This window comes from Stegostoma tigrinum, chromosome 9 (assembly GCF_030684315.1).
Source record: "Stegostoma tigrinum isolate sSteTig4 chromosome 9, sSteTig4.hap1, whole genome shotgun sequence".
NCBI lineage: Eukaryota > Metazoa > Chordata > Chondrichthyes > Orectolobiformes > Stegostomatidae > Stegostoma > Stegostoma tigrinum.
In genome coordinates, this window is record NC_081362.1 from 20560625 (window position 1) to 20584309 (window position 23685).

At 41.1% G+C, this 23685-nt stretch overlaps 1 protein-coding gene across 4 annotated transcripts in view; it reads left to right on the plus strand.

Moving 5' to 3' along the window:
- galm (galactose mutarotase) overlaps positions 1 to 23685 on the plus strand; it is a 65110-nt gene that overhangs the window by 17608 nt on the left and 23817 nt on the right. The gene's annotated exons all lie outside the window — the stretch shown is intronic.

Sequence of the window (23685 nt, forward strand, 5' to 3'; positions counted from 1 at the left end):
ATGATGATTGAAGAGAGGGGTCATGGAAGATTTAAGGAAAAGAGAAAGAATAGAAAATAGCGGTGATGGAATGTAGGCCTGTGTACATTATCAGTTATTAGAACACATGAATACCTGATAATAAACAGGAAGTGGTTAGGAGCTAGTAAAAGGGAGGCAGTTCTTTGTTTCGCCGTTATTTGTTTTCTTTCGTTTACAGTTATAACCTGGGTTTAGGGAATGTCATTGATTATTTAAAATGAACACTCCACGCAGTTTTTTCCTTCAGCCTCGAGCAACCTTTACTTTGCACCAACAGGAAGACAGTCTCAACTGGGGACTTTTTCAGTGACAGCAGAGTTTCTAAGAGTTTACTTTGTGGTTTATAGTATCATCAACAAAAGGAGTGATATTATTAACAAAGCACAATTTTTAGGACATTACCACAATATCACAAGATATGCTCCGTCAGGTAATGTAATTCAGAAAAGGAAGCAGCCATTGTCACAATCAGTAGCCCCAGAAAACATCTATTCACCCACTGTCACAGAAGGAGCCCAAATTTTTCACACAAAGATCAGCCTGGAAACCAAGGATGCCTCATCCTGATGAAATTAATTGTTTCTTGTTGTCAGAAAAATTTCATTCTTGAGGGTTTGTCCAGAGCAGACAGGCACAATTGAAGTAAGATGTTAAACATTGCGCTTCCAGCAGGATATCTTGAGGTGACTTGTTACTGGAAACAGTCACATCCACAAAGTTGTTTGTGTTTTGCCCTATGCAAGTTTCATGCTTGTGCCCTTTTCCAACCATATTTTCTGTTTGGTTTGAACAAGCTACTTCAGGAAAGACCAATTCTGCTGTGAAGTGGGATTGGCTGACTGGATGTTACAAATGTTTTATTTGAATGTTTTGATACTTCCTGGTATGCTAAAAATCAGCCTCAATATGTTAGTAACATTAAAAGATATGATTATTGTGGGACGAGCTTTCATTCAGTCTTTTCACAATATTTTAGTATGTTATTGCACTTCCTGCATCATATTCGTCATTGTGAGTGGCAGAAGAGACATATTGTCTAGAGAAACAGAAATGTAGTCAGTTTAGCAATTCTGGCAACATCAGCAGATGTGGGGGGGGGTGGTGGAGAGATGTGGGGAGAGCCTGTCCTAGGTTTGGTGGTATATACGACAACAGGGGTATACGGGTATAGGATTGGGTATATACGACAATTGAAAATAAGGAGTGGTCATCTGTGATCAACGTCCAGGGCTTCCAGTGTCCTGTCCCAAAAAGCTGGTTAAAAGGTTTTTTGATCAAAACTTATGAGGATTAAATGCTTTGCCTGTTGCTAGCCCGAAATCTTCTCCATACCCCTAGAACCACATCTCATCCCACCATACCCCGCACTCCCCTTAGTTCTCACTGTGGGGTTCTGGCAATTTTCAATCTTTGAAATGGGGTCACAGTGGAAAGAAAACAAATTTATGTTCAACACCTGGAAAGTTGGGCACCTTCATCTCAAAGTCGAATCAGGTCAGCACATGTATGCACGAAGCCATAGACCTCCAGCTGCCAACCACCTGCTTTTCAGATGCAACACGGGCAGTTGCACTGAAGAATCTTTGCATCTCTACCTCCTCCCCCACCCTTGTACATGTGTGTCAAAGGTCTAAACTGCATTCAGTTTCTGGATTAACTTAATTTAACGAACTTTGTGACATTGCATGCACCACTATGCTAACAGTGATGTGAATTCAGTGCCTCAACTGTTCCAAATCTCTCTTTGCCTTAGTTTTGTTTGAAATGTTATTCATGTCTGCTGGGCTGCTTAACAATAATGCAATTCTGAATTAAATATCGAGTTCCTTTTTTCCTTTGTTCCCTGTTTAGCTCCGGTTGATATCTTTATTTTCTGTTTCTCGCTGCAGCAGTTTTTTAGTTTGTTAGACAGGGCCCAAACTTTGCACTGCAGTACATGTAAAGAGAAGAGAGACACACATCTACACAGAATCTTTCATGACCACAGATGTCTCAATATACCTTTCAATCGCTAAGGTATTTTTGCAGTGCAGTTGCCGTTGTCATGCAGGAAATGCGTCAGCCAATTTGCGCATAGCAAGGTCACAAAGAACGATGTGATAACGGCCACCTGATCTGTTTTGGTGTGTTTGTTGAGAAATAAATATTGACCAAGACGCTTGGGTGATCTATTCTGAAGAATGCAGTTTGTTCTGCTAACCAAGTTTTTGATATATTCTAGAAATGCATGACCTGTTCCCACTGCTGAATAATTCTGTGACATCCAGAAAGCCACCAAGCAAGAAAACAAGATTGAATATATGGACTTCACATGAGATATTAATGAATTAACATCCCATGAATTTTTATGTTCCTTATCTCCTCATACAGGGGTATGTGAACACTGTCTCAACTTCCTGCCCGAATAGGATTGGGCATGAAACATCTGTAAACACAAAAAGCATTAAGCTCTGTAATCTTTATGGCTCTACCCACACTGCCACCCACCCCTGTTTCTGCTGAAATGGCCAGGTCAGTGATCTTTGATCAAGCCAGGCAGATGTCACCACTTGAAATCGCATCCTGTTGTTATCGTACACATTGTGACGATCAAAGCTGTATCCTATTCTCAGATGTAGTAATTGTTTTATGTATCTGCCAATTCCAAGGGTATAAAAATGGGGACTGTCCCCTGTTTGGAGAGAACCGCTCACGATACTCAGCACTCTGTGCTGGGTTGAGTACAGCGATCCTCCACAGCTTGTACTTGCTTAATAATAAAGGATTGCTCTTATGTAACCCGGTCATTGTCTTGCTCTTGCATCAAGTCCGTGAGGGCCTCTGAAAAACGAACCTAACACACAAGCTTCAAAATCTCCCCTCCCTCTACCACACCCCCAAGCCAGCCCAGCTCGTCCCCGCCTCCTCGTCCTTCCTCCTATTCCCCCCTCCCACCTGAAGCCCCACCCCCATCTCCTACCTACTAACCTCATCCCGCCCTCTTGACCTGTCCGTCCTCCCTGGATTGACCTATTCCCTCCCTACCTCCCCACCTACACTCACCTGTACTGGCTCCATCCCTGCCTCTTTGACCAGTCTGTCTCCTCTCCACCTATCATCTCCTCTATCCATCTTCTATCTGCTTCCCCCTCTCTCCCCCTTCCCCTCCCCCATTTCTGAAGAAGGGTCTAGGCCCTAAATGTCAGCCTTCCTGCTCCTCTAATGTGCTTGGCCTGTTGTGTTCATCCAGCTCTACACCTTGTTATCTAAAATTGAATACATGATGGGAAACGTTATTTCCAGGGTCTGATACTCAATGAGCAAATTTCAAATTAATTAACTGTAGTCTAAAGTATATTTGATTGAAGAATTATCCTTGAAGATTGGAAAATTGCAAATGTAACTCTATTATTCTAAAAAATGTTGAGATGAGTTTGGAAATTATTCCTATTGATGTAACACCTGTTGAGGGGAAATTAGTGCAATTTATAATAAAGGACAAACCTTCTTAGGACCAGGACAAATTTTAACAGATTAGCGAGAGCTAACAAGAATTAGTTTCCAAACTGGAACCATAAGGTTTTTGTCCAAGATGTGAATGTTTCTCCTAATCCAAAAAGAATTTTAAAGTTGAAAGACTGATGCACAAGAGTGTACTTTATTTGCTCATTCAAAAACTCTCCCAATGACAATAAATTCCAGTTAGCCTCAAAACTATCTTTCTCATACTGTTTTTAAAAAAGAAATCACCCTGGTTATTGAAATATTTACAAATTAATCATTAAACCATTAACATACATAGCAAACCTACATGCCACTAGTTCATATCCAAATCCTAAAATAAATTATATTAAAGTAACAGTGGGTACCTAGTAGATAATTGGGAGAAAATTGATTTTGGAAGTCAAAATAAGATAGATTTTAGCACTTTTTATTGAGTTCTAGAGACATACAGTATGAAACGGACCCTTCTGTGCAACTTGTCTGGATCGATCAGTCGCAACAACCTGACCTAGTCCCACTGACAGCATTTGGCCCATATCCCTTTAATCCTCCCTATTTATACACCCATCTAGATGCCTTTCAAATATGGTAATTGTACCCACCTCCTCAACTTCCTGTGACAACTCATTCCATACATGCAACACTGTTTGTAGGAAAATATTACCCTTCAGGTCCGTTATAAATCTTTCCCCTCTCACCTTAAACATATGCCCGCTAGTTCTGGACTCCCCACCCTACAAAATGGTGTTGACTATTCACCCTATCCATGCCCTTCATGACTTTTTTTGACTGAGAAGTAGAAAATATGGAGTTCCAGTGGAATTTTAGGGGTTCATGTAAATGGATCACTAAAATGTATTGCGTATGTACAACAGTGTACGAACGTAGAACATAGAACTGTACAGCACAGGAATGGACACTTCAGCCCACAGTGTTGTGCTGAACATGATGTCAAATTAAACTAATCCCTTCTATCTGCCCTTGGTCCTTATTCCTCCATTCCTTACAAATTCATGTGCTTGCCTAAAAGTTCCTACCATATCTGCCTGCACCAACACCCCTGGCAGTACGTTCCAGACTCCTACCACACTCTGTGTTTAAAAAAAACTTGCTCCTCACATCTCTTTTGAATTTTTCCCCCTCACCTTAAATGGATGACCCCTAGTTTTAGAATTTCATCTCTGTGGGGTAAGAGATTCTGATCATCAACCCTATCTGTGCAACTGTGTAGGTCTCCCCTCAGCCTTTGCCGCTTCAGAGAAAACAACCCAAGTTTTTCTAACACCCCCCTGTAGCTCATACCCTATAATCCAGGCAGCATCCCGGTAAACCTCTTCTGCACACTCTCCAAAGCGTCCACATCCTTCCTGTAAAGTGGCAACCAGAATCGAATGCAATACTGTGACCTAACCAAAGTCTTATAAATCTGCAACATGAATTCTTGACTCTTGTACTCAATTCCCCACCAATAAAGCATGCCATATGCTCTTTACCACCGCATCTTGCACAGTCACTTTTGGGGAGCAATGGACTTGAACCCCAAAATCCCTCTGTACATCAATGCTGTTCAGGGTCCTGCTGTTAACTGTATTTCTAATGAAAGTATGACCTTTATAAGTTGAGAACAGGAATATAATGGAAGTAAGATTTTTGCTATTGTAATGCAAAGCTTTGGGTACCGAGATATTTGGAGATCAATGCGCTGCACCTTTTTTAAAAAATATGCATTAGCCTTAGTCAAGCATAGAAAAAATTCCCTAGAATGTTACTGGAATTCTGTAAGTTAGAATATAAGGAGAAATTTTCAAATGAAGCTTGTATTCCTTGGAATGTAGATGGGAAGTTTGGTCACAATCTTAGGATTTTGAGAAGAATTTATAGAGTAGGTAAAAAGAAATCCTTTCTCCTGGTAGATTGATCTAGCGAAAGGTACGTAACATTAAAATCAAGACTTAGGCCTTTTAAGAAAGAAATGTAGCACACGATGGAGTATCTTCTTCCTTCCTGTTTGCATTGGATACTGTCATGTCTTTAATTTTGTATGTATGTGTGTGTTGGCATTTATTGCCTTTATTAAATTTCTCAGTGTTTGTAAGTAATAAGATGCCTTTTTCTCGCACTCAAGAAAACTTGGCAATTGGTTACGTAATGTTTCATGTGAACTAATTAACTACATTTTTTATTGTAGTGAAGTATAGCTGCATGCCAGAAAGATCATTAAATCCACCTTGTGATCAGCTGGAGAGGTTGGAGAGAGGGAGACTGATTGATTCGTTGCTGCTCACCTGGTTGTGACAATTAGGAAGCAGATTTTCATGCAAAGAGTAGAACTCTCTCCCACAAACATGAGTAGGTTCTACCACAGTTAATTAGCTTGATATGATAGATTTTTGTTACGCAATGGCAGTCAGGGCATTACGCAGTGCCCCATGTTATGTAGATGGATGACATGATCTCATTAAATGACAGAATAAGTTTAAGGACTGACTGGCTACTTCTGTTCCTATGCTCCTAAACCAGATTGAGCACACAAGACATCAGATTGAATGTCAAACCAGCACTAACACTACACCTAACCACAGTTGAGACTTTTCCATTTAGGTAAAGTCGCTATTGTCCCAGAGGATCTTTGGGTTGCTCTCTCATTAGATGGAGACGATTAATGGTGAGTTTAATCTGTGGGTCACCATGCCTCAGGTGAGGGACGAAGTTGAGATCTTCATAGTGACCTCAGCCATTTCAGGGATTGAATCTGCACTGTTGGTGACACTCTACATTGCAAACTAGCCGCCCAGGCAACTAATCTATCTGACCCCCACCTCTATTTATATTCCAGCTCTATACTGTTAGTTGTTCACGGTATGTTGGTTTTCACAGTCCAGGAGACGTGGGAAGACCTGTAGAGTAAAATGTCAGCAGCAAAGTGAAGAATTGTCAAACCTTTTCCACTCCTGGAATATTTTGTAGCGTTCAGCCTCTATAAAGGGAAACAAAGTAGCCAAAAATACTTACTTGGTTCAGAGTGCTTGTGGCTTTGAGTCATTAGCGATATGTCAAACTTAAACATAGCTGATGCTTGAGTTGTACACTTGAGGGAAACAGGTTAAACCCAGCACTACTTTGCCTTGTACAAACATGGTTTCTTACAAACCAATATTGAAATAGAAAACTGAACAAATGCATTTTCCCATTGCAGATACACCACTGATAGCAGATGTGCTATAATCCTGCTACCTCCAGCTCTTTGCAGTATGGAGAACTGAATATTTGGCCACACACATTTTTGTCAGAACCGCACAAGTTAATACTTTGAAACTACCACTCGGTCTGCATTTAAAGTTAAATTTTGTAAAACAGGCAGATTATGTTATTACAACAATGGCAATTTTAATGCAGGAACAGGTTGTTTGATCCAACTAGTGTTTGCTATTTTTCTGTCTGTGAGGGGTGAGCCTAATCCTGTGGATTTGCCATGTTTCAATAATCACTTCTCTGCCTTCTTTTTAACCAGTCATCTCAAATCATCTTTCTTTGATTGAAGAATTAGATTTTAGGCAGGGTCTTGTGGAATTATAGAAAGGTTACAGCACATTTGGTGGATGTACAAACCATCCTGTTCTTGGTTCTCTACAACAGTGCCATTCTCTCATATTTTCCCCTGGCCTGCAAATATTTTTTCTTCAAAAGAAATTGTCCAATTATCTAAAAACTGTAATTGAATTTGCCCCCACCACACTCTTTGGGAAATGATTTTAAGATCCTTAATACATATACTTTTTAAATATAGTTTCTCCTTACATTCTCACATGGATTTTAATAGTTACATTACCATTTCTTTTGGAGGAAATGGGAATGTTTATGGAGGAAATTCCAGAAATTAGTCTCAACACCTGAAAACATGATTTTTACTAAAGGAGTGACTAAAATCTGGGATATACGAGAGACTAGAAATAGAGGAGCACAGTGATCTTCAAGGTTGTGGAGCTGGAGAAAGTTGCAGAGAAAATTGGGACGAGACCATGGAGGAATTTGGAATCAAGGTTGAAATGTTGGAACAGAGGTCTTGCTAGGCTGGGAGGCAGTGTAGCCAGCAAGCATATAAGGGTCGATTCAAGTTGCCATAACCTTACCAGACCTTAAGGCTACTCTCATTAGAGAGAGATGACTGATGGTGTTTTAACCTTAGGCTCACCACACCTCGGACAAGGGTGAAGGTTGAGAAGTAGAATCCTTCATGGTAACCTCAGCTGGTTCGGGAATTTAACCCATGCTGTTGGCACCGCACTGCTTCACAAACCAACCATTCAGCTAACTAAGCAAAACCAATCCCATGTAAGTGTAATGGGTGAAAGGGATGACAAAGTTTAGGATATGAACTACAGAGTGTTGATTAAGCTGAAGTTTATTCAAAATAGAAGATTGGAATTCAATGAGGAGAATATGTGGGAATTGTTAAGGCAAGAGGAAGGGTTTAGTGAAGAATTTAGCAGGAGATGTTCTGAAGTCAGATCTGAGTTTTTGAATGTTACAGAGATGGAACTAGGCTGGAGCAGATGTGTGGAGATAACTGCTGGGAAAAGGGATAAAAATGGGTAGAGAATGGAGTTTTTGATGGAGATGGAAGGCAATGGTATTAGTCCTTTCAATGGTTAGTTGGAGAAAGTTCATACTTTTTCATACTAGTGGTCAGGTAAAAATGTGACAAGCCAGTGATAGTGAAGAGAGGTGTTAATGAAATAAAGCTGATTATTGTCAGCTGTACATGTGAACCTTTGTGCTTGAAAGAGATGTTGTCTTTAAGGGGATAATTTATCTAGTTGGTATTTAAGAAAGAGGAGCCACAACACCACTTGTATAAAATAAGCCTCTGAATAGTAGGAAAGGAATGAAGTACCAGACCAGGTAAGGATGGCAGCTTCCTTCCCTAAAGGCCGTTAGTTAAACAGATTGTCTTTTCCGTCTATTGGCATTGGATTTGTGGCCAGTTGGATTCATTAGACTTTTAATTCCAGATTTATTTTTACTATTGAATTCACATTCTACCGTCTGCTGTGGAGGGATTCAAACCCGGGTCCCAGAACGTTACCTGGGTCGCTGGATTAACAATACAGTGATAATACAGGCCATTATCTCTCCCAGTAAAATACTTGACTAATGAAAGATAATTTCAGCATATTAAGGCGAAATCTAACACAAGGCTTCTTTAAGTATATCAGCAGTAAAAGGTTATCAGGGGGTCTGTGGGGCCTATTAAGGGCCGAGAAGACAATCTACTGGTGGAGGTAGATGGCATGACTGAGATACTAAATGAGTACTTTGTAGAAGTGTTTACGAGTGAAGATGTTGCTAAAGCAAAATGAGGTTTTTGGGATACTGTATGCAATAAAAATAAGAAGGCACTACAAGGCTGGCTATACTTAAGAATTACTAAGTTATCCAGATCAGGTGTACTGTATCCTAAGTTGCAAGGGGATGTAAGGACAGAAATTCAAAGCCTCTTCAGCTGCTTCTTAAACATAGGAGTGTTTCCAAAAGGATTGGTGGACTACGGGTATTGCAACTTTGTCTAGAACACTGCAAAGGATAAACATGGCAATTATGGGCTGGTGAATTTAAATCTACTCATGGAGAAGTTTTTAGAAACAACCAGGAAAATGTTAGCAACTATTTCCACAGATGTAGATGAATAAAGGCGAATCAGTGCAGGTTTGTTTTGGATAAGTTATATTTGACTAACTTGAGATTTTTATGGTAACAGAGGATAAATGGTGGCAGTACAATCATTGTTATCGATATGAACACTGAACAGGTTTTTGATGGATTGACTGTTCAGAGTTGTTAGCAACAGTTGAAGCTCATGGCATAAAAGGGTCTGTAACAATAGGGATATAAAATTGGCAAAAATCGGAAAGCAGTTATTGTGAATGTTTGTTTTTTTGGGGCTAAAGGAAGGCATACACTGGAGTTTCCTAAGGTTAAGTACTAGGGCACTGTTGATTTTGATAAACATTAGTCATTTGGATTTAGGTTATAGGACACAGTTTTGATATTTGCAGTGCTTGGAAGTATAATAAATGGTGAGGAAGCAAGCAATAGACTTTGACAGGACATGTAGCAGAAGGAATTCAACACAAAAATAAGTGAGGTGACGTATTTTGTTAGTAAGTGTGAAGACAATGTGTGCTTAATGATACAATTTTAAAGAGTGTACCAGAAAGAAGAGAAAAAAGCCTGTGGGTATTTTTGTACAGATCTTTAAATGTTAAAGTGCAGTTTAACAAAGCAGCTCAGAATGTTAATGGGAACCTGGGCTTTATAAATAGGGGCGTAGAGCACTATTCATGTTAACACTATGTCCAACAGTAGTTCACCCACAGCTAACAGATCATCGTCAATTTTAGACACTATGTTTTAAAAAAATTGCAAAGGATTTGAAAAGGTTGAGAAGAAAAGATTTACAAGTATAATTATAGTTAAGTAAGCAAAGCTGGAGTTACTCTTCTTAGAATAGAGTAAATTAAGAGGAGATTTGATAGAGATATTTAAAATCCCGAAGGTTTAGATATAGTAAGTAAAGATAATAGTTTTTAGTGGCTGAAGGTTTAATAAAGAGATGACATAAGTTGAAGGAATTGTAAAAAAGAAGCAGAGGCAACATGTAGGCAAAATGCGCCATTTGATAGGATGGTGGATACAGACTCAATATATCTTTCAAAAATGAATTGGATCATTTTTATCTTTACTTCTTAATACATACAACATAGGTAGTGACATATAAATTCGGAGCAGGAGTAGTCCATTCAGTCCCTTGACCTTGCTCTGACATTTGATAAGATCCTGATCCATTGACTGTAAGTGGTTCAAGTCTACATTTACTATATTTGACTAGAGTTATGTGCTATACCAGATCAGCCATAATCTAATCAAAATGCGTTGAATGCTGGAGGATGCAATTTTAAAAGTAAGAGGTCTCTATTTTCTGGCACTGGGGAGGGAAAGGTTTTTCACTCAGAATCGTTAAAGGACAGTATAACGGTGGCTGAAAGAACTTTTGATGAGGACTCATCTACTGAGGTGGTATGGGCTGAGGTCAGAAACAGGAGAGGAGAGGTAACACTGCTGGGAGTTTTTTAAAGGCCCCCGCAAAGTTCCAGGGATGTTGAGGAGAGGATTGGCAAAACTATTCTGGGCAGGAGTGAAAAGAACAGGGTGGTCATGGTGGGAGACTTTAACTTCCCTAACATTGGCTGGAAATGCTATAACTCTAGTACATCAGATGGATCAGTTTTTGTCCAATGTGTGCAGGAGGGTTTCCTGACTCAGTATGTAGAAGGGCCGACAAGAGGGGAGCCGACACTGGACCTGGTACTTGGTAATGAACCAGGCCAGGTGTTTGATTTAGTGGTAGGTGAGCACTTTGGAGCAAGTGACCATAATTCGGTTATGTTTACTTTAGCAATGGAAAGGGACAGGAACATGCCACAGGGCAAGAGTTATGGATGGGGGAAGAGCAATTATAATGCGATTAGGCAAGACTTAAGAGGCATAGAATGGGTTAGCAAAATGCAGGGGATGGGGACAATCGAAATGTGGAGCTGGTTTAAGGAACAGATATTGCATGCCCTTGATAGGTATGTCCTTGTCAGGTATGTCCTTGTCAGGCAGGGAGGAAGCAATAAGGTAAGGGAATTGTGGTTTACTAAAGAAATTGTATCTCTTATTATGCGGAAGAGGGAGGCTTATGTGGTGATGATACGAGATGGTTCAGATGAGGCGATGGAGAGTTACAGATTAGCTAGCAAGGATTTAAAGAGAGAGTTAAGAAGAGCAAGGAGGGGACATGAGCAGACATTGGCAGGTAGAATAAAGGAGAACCCTAAAGCTTCTATAGGTATGTGAGGAATAAGAGGATGACTAGGGTAGGAATAGGGCCAGTCAAAGACAGAAGTGGGAAGTTGTGTGTGGACCCTGTGGAGATTGGAGAGGTGCTAAATGATTATTTCTCATCTGTTTTCACCTAGGAACAGGAGAATATTGTAGAGGAGATGACTGAGTTACGGGCTACTAGAATTGAAAAGATTAAGGTTAGTAAGGAGGAGGTGTTATCACTTCTAGAAGGTGTGAAGGTAGATAAATACCCTGGGCCGGAAGGGATTTTTCCAAGGATGGTCTGGGAAGCTAGGGAGGAGGTGGCGGAGCCTTTGGCCTTGATCTTTGAGTCCTCAATGTCTACAGGTTTAGTACCTGAGGACTGGAGGATTGCAAATGTTGTGCCCTTGTTCAAGAAGGGCAGTAGGGATGACGCAGGTAATTATAGACCTGTGAGCCTTAGGTCTGTTGTAGGAAAAATTTTGGAAAGGATTATAAGAGATAGGATTTATAATCATCTAGCAAGCAACAATTTGATTGGAGATAGTCAGCATGGATTTATCAAGGGCAGGTCATGTCTCACATACCTCATTGAGTTTTTTGAGAAGGTGACCAAGTATGTGGATGAGGGAAGGGCAGTTGATGTGGTGTACATGGACTTCAGTAAAGCCTTTGATAAGGTTCCACATGGTAGGCTATTGGAGAAAATACAGAGGCACGGGATTGAGGGAAATTTAGCAGTTTGGATTAGAAACTGGCATTCTGTAAGAAGGCAACGAGTGGTGGTTGATGGAAAATATTCAGCCTGGAGTCCGGTTACTAGTGGTGTGGCTCAAGGATCTATTTTGGGACCACTGCTGTTTGTAATTTTTATAAATGACTTGGACGCAGGCATAGGTGAATGGGTTAGTAAGTTTGCAGATGACACTAAAGTCGGTGGAGTGGTGGACAGTGTGGAAGAATGTTGCAGGTTGCAGGGAGACTTGGATAAACTGCATAATTGGGCCAAAAGGTGGCAAATGGAGTTTAATACAGATAAATGTGAGGTGATTCACTTTGGGAGGAATAATAGGAAGGCAGAATACTGGGTCAATGGAAAGATTCTTGGTGGTGTGGATGTGCAGAGGGATCTTGGTGTCCATGTACATGGATCCCTGAAAGTTGCCACCTAGGTTGATAGTGCTGTTAAGAAGGCTTACGGTGTTTTAGGTTTTATTGGTAGAGGGATTGAGTTCCGGAGCCGTGATGTCATGCTGCAACTGTACAAAACACTAGTGCGGCCCCATTTGGAATATTGCGTGCAGTTCTGGTCGCCCCATTACAGGAAGGATGTGGAAGCATTGGAAAATAGTCTAATCTAGTTCCTACAGCTCTGCTTCAGTAACTGGCTCCAAGAATTGTTCATCTCTAACATCTAGTGACCCTTGATCAGCAGTAGTAGCAGGGAATCAAATGAGACAAGTGAGAGTAGCATGCATAGGTTGGAGTTTCTGAACAGTGAGCTGTGCAGAATCTGATCATCTCTTTAGTTCTTTCGGTTTCTATGACTGTTCATACCTACATCCCTGTACCTAATCTATAATTTCTAGGGTAGCTTCATGTCTGTTGGTTTTATGGACAATGTTACTTTTTGTTCCTTTTGCCTTTTGAATTACTATCCTGTTTAGAGATCAGTTGGAAGGAGGTATTTTTGTAAAGTAGATGCTGTTGAATTTTAATTAGGTGAGGACGAAACCCTTTACTGGTTGTCAGTGAGTGAGATGCTGCCAATCTCAATCAGAAAAATGCTACAAGTTAGTGGTAAGCGTTCTTGTAGTTGTTACTTTGGAAATGTGACGAAGATTGTGTCCTTATCTACTTCATCTTGTGCTTCAAACGAAATGTTGCATGTTGTTTGTGGCTAAAGTACCTCAGTGTCTTCCGCTCTATTGCATATAGCTTTGCACAGCTTAACACTTTGTATTTCAAAACTTATTGTTTAAATTACATTGCAAAAAGCAGGTAGCTTGAAAGAAAAGAATGGAACTGCATCTGTGTTGCACTTTCCATGGTTTTAGGAAATGCCAAAGCACTTTACATGGAGTGCGGTCATTTTTGAGACGTAATAAGTGTTAAAAATCCAGCACTTAGAAACTGTATCCCTGGGTTGTGTCCTTTACAAAGAGTATACATTTTAAATCAAGAGTATTGAAAATGTATTGAGAGACCTCTGAGTGGAACATGACATTTACAAGGAAGTTTTATACTTATTGCAGGTCTGTAATTTTCCAAATTGAAATGTTTTGCCATTGGCCTGTTTACCTCTTATGATAAGTATTTTGTCAATGTTCAGATTATTCCAATATGGAGAGTGGAACATGGTGTATTGGGACACTAACTTTTTTTTGCACCTTCTGTAACTGTCAAGTGAAAGATTTTTTGTAAAATCTTTGTCTGCAAATCTTGAGTGGTTTTTTTTGAGAGAAGTTAGTTGTGTAACGTAGTGAATGCAACAACAGATTTTTGCGCAGGAAGCCCTCCATACGAAGTAGTGAAATTCTATTCAGATAATCTGTTTTTACTAGTACTGATTGAGAGATAAATATTGGCCAGGATGTTTGAAGAACTCCTTTTGCTCATCAAAATAGTATCATGGGATTTTTTTTGGGCTGATCTAAGATGGCATTGGGCCTCAATTTAACACCTTACTTGAAAAAACAAGGCCCACAGCAACATTGCACTCTTTTTGTGCTGAGCTGGAGTGTCAGCGTTGAATATTGTGCCCAAGTACTAGAGTGGGATTTGAAGTCACAAGCCTTGAAACAGGAGTGAAAGTGCTACTAATGAATCAAAGTTTTATTTTAATTATTTCATTTGATGAGACTGTTGCTGGCAAGACAGCATTCATTACCCACCTCTAAATTTAGACTTAGGTTTTATTTTGCATGTGCCCAAATGCAGGGATAAGAGTACAGTGAGAAGTGTCGACTGTTGCTACACATGGCACCATCTTAGGTACAAAGTACCTAGTTACAAAATCTTTGAGACAGGAGTAGAAAAATAAAGAAATCAGTTTACAAGGTTCAGCAGCGCAATCTTCGTTAGTATAAAAGCAGAAAAATAAAGAAATAAAGTTTAAAATGCTCTTGAGAAGGTGATGGTGAGCTGCCTGTTTGAACTGCTGCAGTCTTTGTTTGGTGTAGGTAGATTCATAGTACTGTTAGGAGTCGAATTCCAGTGAGGAAACAGTAATATATTTCCAAGTTAGGTTTGTAGGGAAAATTACAGGTGGTGGTATTCCTGTGTGCTGACTTTTTTTAAAAAACAGAAATTGGCTAGATGTCAATTTTTGCAAGTTTGTTGGAAAGTTTCTCTGTAAACCCTAAAGAATTTTCTCACACTACCTTCCCGAATTCATCTCATTACCTAACCACTACATTCCCGTGGCATCCCACTTGTCATTTTCTCCCATTTGCCACAAGTGAAAGTACTTACCAGTGTCAGAGAGTCATGCAGCATGGAAACAGGCTGTTTTGCCCAACCCGTCCAGGCCAACCAGGTTTCCCAAACTGAACTAATCCCATTTGCCTGCATCATATCCCTCTAAACCTTGCCCATCCATGTACCTGTCAAAATGTCTTTTAAATGTTGTAATTGTGTGTTTGATCTGTACGTGTACCACACTCCATGTGCGAAAGTTAGGTCATTTTTTAAAATCATGCCCCTCTCACCTTAAACCTCTGCCCTTTAGTTTTGGACTCCCCTACCCTGGGAAAAAGACCTTGACCATTCACCTTATCCATGGCCGCAATGATTTTATAAACCTCTGTAAGGTCACCTTTCAGCCTCTGATGTTCCGGGGAAAAAAGTCCCAGCCTATCCAACCTTTCCATAGAACTCAAACCAAGTCACGGTAACATCCTTCTAAATCATTTTTTTGTACCCTTTCCAACTTGATAACATCCTTTAGCAGGGTGACCAGAATTGTATGCAGTGCTCCAAATGTGGTGTTACAAATGCCTTGTATAGCCGTATGAATTAAAGGATGAATTAAAGGAGAAATTGTTTAGTGAGAGAACAAGTTCAGCCTGGCAGAGGAGAGTGGTGGTGGATGGGGATTGTACAGACCTGTATTTGAGAAAGAAGCTGAGAGCTCTCAGGCCATCTTGATGGGCAGTAGTGGTTTAGAGGGATTGGGTGAACGGGAGGTGGTTAGGGCTAGGGAACTGGAAATTGTTAAAATGGTGGAGAGCATCAGCACACGTAGTTTGGCATGGTCTGGATAATGAAGAGAGGATGGAGTCAGGGAGGGGGAAATGATCTCAGTGCAGCAAGAACAGGTTGATGCAGTGGGCCAGCTGGGCTGTCTGGTTTGTGGATTTTGGGAAGGAGGTGGAAGTGGGGTTAGGAGGCTGTTAGGTTGGAAGCAGTCCTGGCGACAATGGCTCGATGTTCAGATGTGGGGTTGTGGTCTGGGGACAGTAGGAAGAAGTGTCCTAGAGCTAGCTTTGAGCCTCCACAAGGTAAAAATCAGAATGGCAGACTGTAACAGCACCACATTTATCGGCCAGTTTGATAACAAAATTAGAGTTGGCCCTGAGAGTGAAGTGTGGCAATTTCGGAAGGGGATAGGTTAAGGTTGTTGAGAGGAGCAGAGAAATTGAGATGGCTAATGTCTCATCAGCAGTTTTCAGTGAAGAGATGGCAGGCAGGTGAGAGGCCGGAGGAGGGGTCTCAGTGGAGGTGAATACTGGAGGCCAGTGAAGGGACCAGTGGAACAAGGAGGGAATCCCACCTGAAGAAATGGGCACAGAGACAGACGCAGTGGAAAAACAGTTCAGTATCACGATGAGCCTGAAATTCGTTAAGGTGGAGCCATAAGGGTATGAAGCTGAGCCCTTTGTCGAGGACAGTGCTATCAGCCTTAGAGAGGCGAAGATCGGGACATATGGTGAATACACGGCAAGGGGCTGGGGTGGGCGGGGTGGGGGGTGGCCTTGTGGGGGACAGAAATTGTGGCGTCTGAGGGCCGTAAAGGGGTGGGTGTTAAGAGATGGTCCACAGGACAGATGTTGGTGTCCAAAAGTTGCTGGAGCTTGCACCTTGATGTCCACAAAAAGAGGGAGTCTTTTGTTGAGGCGATGGACGAGGCGAAGGATGAAGTGAAATGTTGCATGTCTGGAGATACTTGTCATCCTGGGTGGATTTGAAACATGAAGGGTAAAACTTGAGTTGAAATCCATGCAGGGTAAGTCTTATGCCATTGGCAGTCGCTGTGGAAGTGAGTTTTGGCATATACCTCGTCGAACACCGGCAGTGAAATGGGGAGCAACGAGTGAACCAGAATTTCTGTTGTATTGAAGAGCAAAACTTTCTCAAAGAGAAGTGGCAGTCGATTAAACAAAATGTAGGAGCAAATTACTACAGATACTGGGATCTGTGCTGAAAACTATAAATGCTGGAAATCACAACAGGTCAGACAGCAGATATTCATTGCACCAAATGTGGCTACTCTACATTGGATAAACCAAATGCAAACTGAGTGACCTGTTCGCGAAGCACCTCCAGTCTGTGTACAAGCACAAGTCCAACCTTTCCCCTTAGCCGGTCTTTTTAACATAGTGTCCTGTTCACATGCCCATGTCTGTCCTCTGCATGCTGCAGTGTTCCAGTGAATCACAGTGCATGCTGGAGGAACAACATCTCATCTTCAGACTAGGCACTTCACAGCCTTCTGGACCTAATATTGAGTTCAACACCTTTTAAATTTGTGAACCAGATCTTCTCTTTCCTTTTAGCTTGTTACGTGATGTTATTTCTCACACACACACACACACACACACACACACACACACACACACACACACACACACACACACACACACACACACACACACACACACAAACAAACAACGCCCCCCCCCCCCCCCCCCCCCCCCCCGCCCCTGTCTGTCCTTTCTAGTCTGGCAGTTAGACACACCATTATTCTGTCATTCTCACATTCCAATCACTTAATCTAAACTATCAACACATTTTCTCACCCAGCACCCTACACCCACTACCCCCACACCCCCCCACTCCAAACTATAGCTTAAATGCTGTCTCCTTGACACTTCATTTCAGCTCTGAAGAGTCATCCAGACTCAAAACATTAGCTTTCTCTCCCTCTCCATGGATGCTGTCTGATCTGCTGTGATCTCCAGTATTGGTCGTTTTCAGTACAGATTCCAGCATCTGCAGTAATATGCGCATGCCTTCCTCTTTACCCCTTGTACCTGTGACGCCATTTTCAAGAAACTATGTACCTGCACCCCTAGGTCTTTCTGTTCGACAGCACTCCCCAGGGCCCTGTGTAAGTCCTGCCCTGGTTTGACTTACCAAAATGCAACACCTCCCGTTTACCTGCATTAAATTTCACTGCCGTTCCTCTGCTCACTGGCCCACTTGATCAAGATCTTGAAGTACTCTTCTTCACCAATTTTGATGTCGTCCACAAAGTTATTAACCGTGCTTTCAATATTCTCATCCAAATGGTTTAGATAAATGGTGAACAACAATGGACCCAGCACCGATCCTTGCAGAGTACTCCTAGTCACGAGCCATCAGTCTGACTAACAACCCTCTACCAATACCATCTGTCTCCTTCCATCAAGCCAATTTTGTGTCCAGTTTACTAGCTCTGCCTGGATTCCATATAATCTAACCTTACTAACCAGTCTACCATGCGGAACCTCATCAAAGGCATTGCTCAAGTCCATGGAGACATATCTACTGCTGTGCCTTCGTCTGTCTTCTTAGTAACCTCTTCAAATTTTTGAGACAGTGCTGGGACCTCTCAGGATTCTTGGTAGCAATGCCATCTGTAAAGTCTAGTTGTATACCCGGTAAAATGCTGGCAGTCTGCACCTGCCCTACGTGGTTCCTGTCAGTTGCTTTCGACATGTTGGGCAGAGAGAAATGGGTAGCCCACTTTGCTATAGGGACATGGAGATCCCAGTGGGCGGGTGTCAGCATGCAGTTGATTGCTGTGAGATGTTGGCACTTGGTTTGCAAGAGGAAGGGCTGGAGGAGCAAGTAGTGAGCTCATGTTACTAGGTAACTACTCTGACTTTCATGTTGGGGATTGTCATTGTCTAGTTTCTATAAGTGGGTGGAAGAATATAAACTGCACATCAGTAAGCCAAGAAGACTTTATAACAGGAATGTTAATGTATGTATTACAAGGAAATAGGCTTCTTGCCACTCACTAGTGAGTATTTATTTTTGCTATTCAAGTTAGAAAACGAGACATTCCCACTGTGAATTTCCTTACTGCTGATCCCATGTGGTTCTCTCTGTACATTTTCACCAGTGCCCGTATGTTCAGCGGCTGGAAAGATTTCACCCTATACACCTGCAGTCCTTATGTGGTACTGGCCATGGATTTGGAAGGTGGTGTCAAAGGAGCCTTTGAATTGCTGCATATCAATTGTATATGATACCTTGTTTATAGTACCCTTTGCTGCTTCTGTGTGTCAATTTTGGAAGGAGTGAATGTTTAAACCAGGGATGAAGTGTTGATCAAATTGCCAGCTTTATCCTGGATGGTTGATCAAGGCAAGGGGAAAATATTCCGGAACATTTCTGACTACTGTCTTGTATGTGCTGTGGGGAGTGAAGAGGTGGGTGATTTGCTGCAGAAGTCTCAGCCTCTGTTCTGCTCTTGAAGCTACAATTTATGTCCATCTGGTCAGTGGTAACTCTTGTCAAGGGTGAGAGATTCATTGGCATTAGATATCAAAGAGATCTGGTTGGAGGTGAATATTGCCTGGCATTTGACATTTATCAGTCCAAAGCTGAATATTACCCTGGTCTCGTGTCTGACCAGAGTTCAATCTATCTGAAATCCATTACACTTTTCAAAAAAGCAATGTTTTGTCATCTGTAAATCAGGTGCCATGTATGGGAGTGCAGGTATTGTGTGCCTACCCAGCATATTTAGCTGACCTGTTCCTAAATTTGGAACCAGAGGTTCCACCCCTCTGGATTGCTATGTCATTGAAAGTGTATTTGCCAATGCAATTTGAAAAAGGTGCACCTAAATCAACCCAGTAAAAAACAGATCTGATCTGCTAAAATATGTTGTACCTCTTCATTGCAACTGTTTTTTGAAATAGAACTACTTAGCTCAAACCTACATTTACATTATAAGTAGAGCATTGTCAGAAGATTAAATAACGTTCAACGGTGTGTAGGTGAACAAACTGAAGCTCAGTTATGCCTGAGTTTGAATTACTTTTCGTTGTGATCCAGGTGCTGTTGCACTTTAATACTTTCAGTGTTTTATACTTCTGATGACAGAATATTTGTACTGTCTGTGGTCACCATTTGGTGCTTACATTATATCTTTTAGTTAAGAAAACTAGATCTCAATTATCGGTATTTAGACTGTTGTATTTTAGATTATCAAACATCTCAGCTAAGAGCAAAATCTGTTTAAAGCAGTTTGTATAAATCTCTGCAGCCGATATCCTACTCCACACGAATTCTTGCTCATCTAACACCCATCCCTGTGGAACTTCATTGACTCTCAATTTCCTAATACTACCAACTGTTCAAAGCTCTTCATGCCTTTCCCATGTCTGTAGCCTCCCTGAGCCCAATAATATTCAGAACCCTTATGTTCCTCAGATTCTAGTCTCATGCCCATGCCTACATCCTTCATTTCCCAATTGGGTATGTGTCTTTTCAGCCTTTATAGCCTTACCCTCTGGTTACACCCTCCCGAGCTGCTTTCTCGATGTCTCCTTCTGTTTCTTCTTTGGATGCTCCCTAAAACCCACCTCTTTGACCAAGCTTTGGGTTTCTGTTGCAAGGATTCCTTATGTGTTCTGCATTATTTTTGCCGAATTGCACCTCTGTTAAATGCCATTGAATGATTGATATAACTCTTAGAATATAAACAATGTAAATAGTGTTATTTAAATTTAATTTGTTGATGCTTCAGAGGAGCTCGCTGTGCAATAGAATAGAATGTCAATAATGAGAGCTGTTACTTTTATTTTTTAAATTTTCTAACCAATCTTTGCATCTTTGAGATTCGCGTGCATGTACTTACTGCCTTTTCACTGCAAATAATTGCTCTCCCAGTCTATAAAATCTTTTCCTATCATTGACTTCAGGTTTGGATTCGTCTTCTTAAACTGTCTACTTCTCTCTCCTCCTTTTAAACCTACTCCTTTGACCAAACGTCGTGACCGCTTGGTCCTTTGACGTGGTGTCAGTTTTTGTCTCATTTCGAAGCACTATGAGACTTGTCTTGAGGGTATTATATAAATACAAGTTGTTGATTATGTTTCAAGTTTGCAAGGAACACTACATAGATATGATCCATACGTAAACTGTCTGCCAGAAATGCCCTCAATAAATATTTTATCTGATACCCTGATAGATACTTTTTCATAGGACAAGTCACCTCTTGTTGCGCCTGGAACACAGTGTACAGTAGAGTCATAGAGATATACAGCATGGAAACAGACCCTTTGATCTAACTCGTCCATGCCAACCAGATATCCTAAATTAATCTATGCCCATTTGCCAACATTTGGCCCATATCCCCCTCAACCATTCCTATTCCTACGCCTATCCAGATGCCTTTTAAATATTGTAATTGTATCAGTCTCCACCACCTCCTCTGGCAACTCATTCCACCCTCAGTGTGAAAAAGTTGGTAATTCAACCTTGGGTGTGATTGAGTTTCAGCATATTTATGTACGGATTGTGTCGAGTGCTATTTAATTTTCTGACAATGCCGTACTCATAATATACAAGATGGTTTGAACTAAAGAGTTCTATATTTGGAACTTGTCAACAGACTTGAGCAGATGTTTTAAGCTGGCACTCCAGTGTAAACTTGGGAGTGCAAAACTGTTGGAGATGCCTTTAATTTTCTGATGAGTTAACTGTCCTCCCAGTTGGGTGCAGAAGATCCAAGGCAGTATTCAAAGGAGAGCGAGGGATCGCTTATTGGTATACTAGGCAATATTTATAATTTATATTTATTTATAAACATTAATATTTATTTATTCACTAAAACAGATATATCAGTCACCGTTGCTTTTCTGTTTGTGGGATTTTGTTTTATGTCAGTTGGCTGCCATGGTTTCTATATTACAACAATGATAACTCTTCTAAAGTTCCTCTTTGGCTGTAAAGCACTTTGGGACATTAGTGGTCATGAAAGGCACGATGTAAATGCAAGTCTGACAGACATTCATGAGCTATTCATTTTGAAGTGTGTTCCTACGGGACTTCCCCATCCCTGTTTGTTTCATACTAACCTTTTAACCTTATCACAACTGTTTCGAATAATTATTTATTTTGATTTTCTGCTGGAGTGAAGGGGAGTTCTGAGAGAAATTCAACTTTTTAAACCAAAAGAAAATTTCCTTTCTCCTCTCTAAAGATACACTGCGTGACCTTGTTACAATTCTTTAGAAGGTTAGTACTGTGTTGTGATGTTTTGGAAGGGTTAGAGTAACATTCTTAATTTTAGAGGTAATTAAACTTAAACCTGAATATAATTTCAAGACCCACATACAGGTGGTTCTTTGCTTACAACATAGGGCTATTAGCCTAGTGAAGAAGTTTATTGTTTGAAAAATCAAAATTGTTTCAATGTATTAGATACATGAAAGAGTCTTGTCCTGTCCCCTGTGGTGTGTTTAATGACAAGGGTGCCATTTAATTCAACTGGATGTATCTCCTGACCACCTTCCTGCCTTCACCTTGATTAAGTCTGGAACAGGAATGCCTCCGACCAGTCTGCCAGGTGCCTGATAGGTATGTGACACAGTGGGTTTTTCTGCAAAGAGCCAATGCTGCTATCTCACTGGTGCCTGAGACTGCTGTCGCTGCCACAGAATTCTGCCCAGACTCTATAAGCCTGCAACTGGCTTCCTTCAGAAACTGTGCATATGCTGGGGTCAATTGGAGCTATCTGTGTGCAGCTGTGGGGAGTGGGGGTGCATCACAAGCCCCAGGGCAGTATATTTTCCTGTTACATTGAAGGGTTGGGGCTGAGAGAGGCTCTGGAGCAGTAATAGCTCCATGAAGCTGGCAGTTGTTGGCAGTATTACGGTGAAAGAACTGGAACTGTTCCTGTGTTTAGATGCTGGATTATGATACCGTACTGACAGCCTCGACAGTATGTCACCTCATTTGGAAAAGAAAGCCAAGAAGGTTGTATCAGGAAGCATACCTGACAGAGATCTGTAATAGTGTGCCTTTTCAATGAAGATTGTACCCATTGAACAATAGCACTGCTATTGGCTGAGATTAGTCTCACTGTTTGAAAGAGAGGAGTTGGAATCCCTTTTGAGGAATACAGACTCCTAAAAGTTTTTTGTAATCTCTCAGAGTTACAGGCATCAGAGTGGGCTGCTGAGAAAATATGTGGAATCTGTCTTGGTTGTGTCTGCTATTTAAATGTTTAGTTTGCGATATATTCAATTATAATTGGTCTGTTAATACATGTTTACTTCAGTTTAATTTTGTATGTTTAAAAAATAAGACAGAATAGACTGTGCCGTGACTTTACAATAGTAACATTTATGTTTAGTTTAAAACCCTGGGATTTTGTAGCCTTTTCTGTTAGTAAAACAATTAGTAAAAGAGTCACAGAGTTATAGCATAGAAACAGACCCCTTGGGCCAGCTCATCTGCCCTGACCAGATATCCTAAACTGAGATAATAAAATGTGAGGCTGGATGAACACAGCAGGCCAAGCAGCATCTCAGGAGCACAAAAGCTGACGTTTCGGGCCTAGACCCTTATCTTGGAATCTCCAGCATCTGCAGTTCCCATTATCTCTGATCCTAAACTGATCTAGTCCCTTTTGCCAGCATTTGGCCCATTTCTATTGATATACCCATCCAGATGCCTTTTAAATGCTCTAATTGTACCAGCCTCCGCCACTTCCTCTGCCAGTTCTTTCCATACATGTACCACCCCTCTGTGTGGAAAAAGTTGCCCCTCAGGTGCCTTTTAAATCTTTCCCCTCTTACCTTAAACCTATGCCCTTTAGTTTTTGGACACCCCCACCCTGGGAAAAAGACCTTGGCTATTCACTCTATCCATGTCCCTCATGATTTTATAAAGCTCTCAAAGGTTACCCCTCAGCCTCCAGCACTCCAGGGAAAATAACCCCAGCCCATTCAGTCTCTCCCAATAGCTCAAACCCACCAATCCTGGCAACATCCTTGTAATTCTTTTCTGAACCCTTTAACAACATCTTTCTTATAGTAGGATGACCAGAATTGAACGCAGTATTCTGTAAGTGGCCTCAACAATGTA